Source organism: Aplysia californica, unplaced genomic scaffold, assembly GCF_000002075.1.
Source record: "Aplysia californica isolate F4 #8 unplaced genomic scaffold, AplCal3.0 scaffold01354, whole genome shotgun sequence".
In the NCBI taxonomy this organism is placed as follows: domain Eukaryota; kingdom Metazoa; phylum Mollusca; class Gastropoda; order Aplysiida; family Aplysiidae; genus Aplysia; species Aplysia californica.
The window spans coordinates 112,455-118,221 of record NW_004798624.1 but is presented as its reverse complement, the minus strand read 5'-3'; the positions used below and the strand labels follow the sequence as shown (position 1 = coordinate 118,221).

The following is a 5,767-nucleotide window of genomic DNA, read 5'->3' as shown; positions in this document are numbered from 1 at the left end:
GAGAGAGAGAGAGAGAGAGAGAGAGAGAGAGAGAGAGAGATGTTTCCGAACATGACACAAAGCACTGACATAATTTTACTCGAAATAAGGTACACGCTCATCCCAACTATCACCAACCCCCCACCTTTGCAAACTCCAGAATACTTTACATGAATAGTATATCTATAAATCACAGAACTCCATGGCGCATGTGGGCGGGGCCTATGAGGCTGTGCCTGTGTATAAATATTGGACCAAACCTCATTCACGGCAGTCCACTCAAGCCAAGCCTCAATCCTGTTGGTACATCCTGATCACCGAGCTAGCTGCGTATCCTTCTCGTCAAGTTGAGGATGAGCAGGAGTGAGTCGGCGAAGCAGGAAGACAGTGGTTGAGCCCATCATCTCTTGGAGAATCGACCCAGTAGTCCGAACCTTATAGTTGAGTCAGAAGCTTTGACTTAGTTTCCACCCAAGAGAAGATCATGGCGTCGGTTGTTAAAGGTGAGATTATCTCTGTAATACGTGAAAATGGTGATTATAATAATACTGATGATGGTAATAATAATAATAGTAGAAAATGATAAAACATCATCCTTCACCTCACCATAGTATGAACTAAAGTGACTTTCATTTGGGTGTAGTCTCCTCCCCTACACACAAACAGCACGCGGTTTAAAAAAAATAAAAATGAATTAATTCGTTACGAAATGTAAGCCAACGAGGTGAAATCAGGCACTTGTCAAAATAATGCAATTGAAGATAACATTTGACATTTATTTTTTCAAAATGTTTGTTTTTTGGCTTCATAACGCTGAAATCCATTTAAAAACACATTTTGTGTGGATTTTTACTGAAAACGTTGATTAAAGGTACAAACAAAATACGTAAATTTTTCAGTTTCTAAGTACTTTCAAGCTATGGAAGTCACCAAATTTTTTCGCCATTTTCTCCCTAATTTTATCTCTGACACCAGGCCACCCCACCACCTTGAATCGCGAATATTTCAACTTCTATTCAAGATAGACGGGTATGATTTTCATCTAAATCAATATTCCACTGCGCTGTGACACACAAATCCTGTTTTTAAAGAAGCATTTTTCTTTTTTTTTAATATTTGTTGTTGTTTTTGTTAATTTTGTTTTTTTCAGTTGTGCGTGTTTTTTTAATGTGTACCGCACCCAGAGGGTAATGTAACTTCACCTAGTGGAGCTGTTATTGCTGCTGGGCTGTTGGGTTTTTGTTTGTTTGTTTGTTGTTGTTGTTGTTGTTGTTGTTGTTGTTGTTGTTGTTGTTGTTGTTGTTGTTGTTGTTGGGCTTTGTTATTTGGGGGTCTTTTCGTTTGTGTTTTATTTTTGTTTTGTTTTGGGGTTTTTTGCTATTGTTTTTTTACAGCTCATAAGAAAATAATGATAGAAATATTGAATTCGCAACTGTCTATATTTGGACTTGTGTAAAGTATTTCGGGGTCGCCAAAGGTAAGGGGATTTTGATCGATAGATGCTGTGAGCGTGTACTTCGACTATGTCTATATTTGTGTCATGTATACTCAAAAGTTGATAAATAAATGAATAAAAAAATAAATGAATAGATAAATAAATAAATAAGTGTGTGTGTGTGTGTGAGTGTGTGTGTGTTTGTGTGTGTGTGTGTGTGTGTGTGTGTGTGTGTGTGTGTGTGTGTGTGTGAGAGAGAGAGAGAGAGAGAGAGAGAGAGAGAGAGAGAGAGAGAGAGAGAGAGAGAGAGAGAGAGAGAGAGTTCCTCTCTTACCCTCTTTCTCAATTCCTTGGGTCTCTGTCTTCCAACCTGCCTTCTCCCCTTACCCCCCACCCTACCCTTTCCATAACTTATTTCCTTAGGCCGAGCTAAATGTAGGTTTTAATTACATCGCTAAAATCGATAAACTCATTAAAAAATGCCATAACAGACCTAAAAAATAGTGTAACACCCCAAGATTTCTTTAAAACCTTCTCCAATGTCTCGCCGTTGCTATAAAAACGGACATTCGGTAAGCAAAGTCAACACGGAGAAAAAATACCACACATTTCAAACTACCTTCTTGAATGGGCTTTTTTTGTATCTTTGCGGCTTATCATCGATATAGATGAGGACTAAATAAGTATGCATGATTTCATGATCTTACTTTGCCTGGGCGGTAGACATAGAAAAAGTAGATTGGCTAAGAATTACTGACTTCCATTCAGATCTTGACTTCTTTGGTATGTTCGAAAGAAGAGACAATGTCAATGCGTGTGTAAAAATAGAAAGTTGTAAGGGTGTGCCTTGCCCTTTACAGGTAGGCCTATGGTAAGCATAGTCTTTATGGTAAAGACGTTTGATTGTTTTTTAATTGTGCCCAGGCGGCGGTTTAACAACCCACTTTTCTACGATTTACAACCACCGAAAAACATTTTACCTATATAATCCATGTATCACAAGCCGGTTGGCATAGAAGATAGACAATCGAATAGCAGCGTCATTTCACTGTCAAACGCATCCCCCTTGTATTAACCCGAACTGTCACAGGGGTTTGGAAGTCTGCCATAAACGTCATGCTAGAATGACTGGAACTCTAAACTTTAATCTCAGAAACTCAAAACAGCCACGCAATCTTTCCCAACAGTGTCAGCTCGGCTTTGACTAGTAAGGGTTTTTTTTCATTCTTTTTCGTCCTCAACTAATTGAAAATCAATCATCCCTGAAAAGCGTGGTTGCAAGGACTCAAGAATCAGTTTCGTTCACAATCACAGTTACTCTTTTCTCTTTTTTTTTTCTTTTTTTGGTCTTTTTTTTTGGGGGGGGGGTGGAAATGCATTAATATCATATCATTATACTCAAGAAATAATTGAGTAATTTGGAATTTGACACAGATCTGTTAGTTTCGTAGCTGGAATCTTGTCCTGCACGCAGATCTACGGACGCTGTTAGGAACGTGAGTGGAAGACACTGAAATACATGTATTGAAAGAAATGTAAGAAATTTTGGATTTGAGATTTTTAAAAATAAATTATTGTTGAAGGCTATTCCATTTCCTTTCTTTTATCTATTCTGGTTTTGTCTGGCCCAGTTTGGGGGGGGGGGGGTAGGTATAGAAACACCCTTTAGACATTGGTTCATAACAGAATAGGTACTTCTTCAAGACATCTAAAACAAACAAATACACACCTAACAGTTGTCTCAAGTATAACAAAATAGTGGGGTATAATTTCATTTTAATAATTGTTTAAATGAGGTAGGTCATTTGATAAAAGCTGATTATTTGTAAACCTCAGTGGAACTCTGAACACTTTGTATCAAAGAACACATTGACGACGTGCCTTCTGATGATTCGACAACGCTTGGAGATGCGCTGTTTATTGTTTAAACATACTTTCCGATTTTGTTTTCTGTATCTGAAACTTTACAAGGTATGTACCAAAATGCATACAATGAAAAATACAAAGGCGTGTTTCTGATTTGTGTATGATGTTCCAAAATATGCCTTGTTCTACTGTTGACAAACCCCGTTTCTCCTCGACAAAGGAGAGGGGGGGGGGTGTCTTCGACAATTTCGACTGTATCTTCATGTCTTGAGGAACTCTGAAATGTATTTCGATCTATCAAGAACACATCTCCCTCGGTGTTGTTCAAAGTTAGCCTGGTTTACGGTAAACATTAACTTTTTAACATTTCCTCTTTCCACTCCCTAACCCCCACCCTATCCTCACCCACACAGTGACACAGCTGCTTCTCCTGACCATCTTCCTAACCTATATGGTGACCGTATCCGAGTCATGTAGGTGCATCCACTGCAGTGGCTACCCGGAACATCTGCAATGCTATTGCGCGGTACACTACTGTCCGTCCAAACGATCGGCTGCCATAGCTCGGATGCTTGGGATCCCTCAACCATCTGCCCGTGAACTTTCGTCTGTCAAACGTTCGCCGGGCACCTTTCCTTTCGGCAAACGAGATGGCGATGGGGTTATCACGCCTTTCTGAGACCTGCTAACGTGACCCTATTTCCGCCTTTCCTGATATGAGCGGAGACGTTCCAGAGTGGATTCTAGAATCTTCGCGCTAGGAACTCTTCTGTTTGATGCAAGCTGGCGAGTCATCTCCTTGAAGAGAGGAAACAACGGAGCACCGCTCCAAAAAGGTGGACGGGTTTATGAGAAAAGATTTTTGAAAAAGAAGAAATTGGGGGAAAAAGGGGGGGGGGAGGGAGGGTTTCCACAACACAAGAAAAATCGTCGTTTACACTAACAACGGCAAAAATAAACAAACAAAAAAGAAAAGAAGAAAAAAAATTCCCCACAGTTTTACTCTTGAAACTGTAGGTCACGACGGTGATCAGCTATAATATAATGACAACGTAGAATTTACTTTATTGGCCTTTTACAGAGAAAATGACAAATAAACCGCAAAAAAAACAAAATAAAAATATAAATGGGTAAGAATGGGATGTCTACAGAAGCCAAAAAATGTACTCTCTATTTATTTATTTATTTATTCATTTATCTATTTATCTGTTTGCTATCCCTTATTGTTTCTTGCCATGACAGTACAAAATAATAAACAAATTATGAAAACCTATGACTTTGCAATATTTACACCTACTCATTATGATTTGTGCTACGGTATCATCTAAAAGTTCCTTTCAAATCAATAATGTTATTCAAGGTGCAAGGCTTCCAATCTATTAGCGAGTGCAGTATGTCAATCAAAGTCATTTGCTTGAGTCGGGGTCACTCTAAATGTCCTTCACGGATGGGGCAAAACCTACCATTTTGGCACAAGCAACTAGATTCGACTAAATCCCATTATGACCTCCAAAATAAAAATATATTGATTTTTCAAGGTCGGGAGTCGAATGAGTCGTATACTACCAAAATGGTAGCTTTTCACCTCCGTGGAAAAAAAGTCTGGCTGACCCCAACTCAGTTCTGTTGAATCCGATTGGCAGTGTGCGCTGGGTTTAAGGTCCATTTCCGACAGGACCGCTTCAAGTCTGGGAGAAGGCCTGAATGGAAATATTTAAAACAACCAAGGTGCAAGAGTGTCCACATCGAAGATAATATGATAATTAATTGATAATTTGGTTGAAATATGCCAAAATACGTAGTAGTGTTAGCCTTTCTATGTAAGAAAGCCGGGTCGTCTTTACCTATATCAAATTTAAATTTGACGAATCTTTTCGGCCGTACGGGCTGTGTATAAGTTTACTTTATTACATGTACTTGGTTGGAGAAAAGGTATTATTGCAGGCGGTACAACGCCATAGCTGCTCGTGTCAGTTATCAGCTGGTTGGATATTCTTCTCGGGTTTTTTCACACAGGAGAAAAATATATACTATCACCGGTGTCTGTGGTTTAGCGATTAGACTTTTACCTGTCTCACGAAAGAGATCCGAGTTCGATTCCCAATTGGAGAGAAATTCTTACAGAGTATCTCTGTCTTTCTGCTAGGATGTTGCACCTCTCTCAAACAGGGTTGGCTCTGACAGGTGGGGTCAGAAACAAAGCCTCCTCATTTATCTAAATTGGATCGATAGGGGCGTAAAAACACCCACTAAAAGGGGCACAGTTGACTTGATCTTTGCAGCCAAGCAGATCCTCTGACATGGGAAGGCCTTTCTCCTGACAGACTCCGCTGGTGAGCATCAGTCACAGAGGGCTCCAAAACCTATTTGGCTTCAAGAATAAGAAATGCTTAAACAAGGAGAGAAGTCCGCAAGCTGCTCACATCCACATGTAGAAGTACAGCCTTTAAATGTTCAAAATATGGCAAACGTTTCTCTGCCAGAATT

General features: G+C 39.5%; 1 long non-coding RNA gene across 1 annotated transcript; it reads left to right on the top strand.

Annotated features, from left to right (window-relative positions):
- The first annotated feature begins 238 nt into the window (after positions 1 to 238).
- On the top strand, positions 239 to 4,553 carry LOC101851386. Its single transcript, XR_221225.3, has 2 exons — positions 239 to 482; positions 3,694 to 4,553. It is a non-coding gene; the product is annotated as an uncharacterized LOC101851386 (long non-coding RNA).
- The last annotated feature ends 1,214 nt before the right edge of the window (positions 4,554 to 5,767 follow it).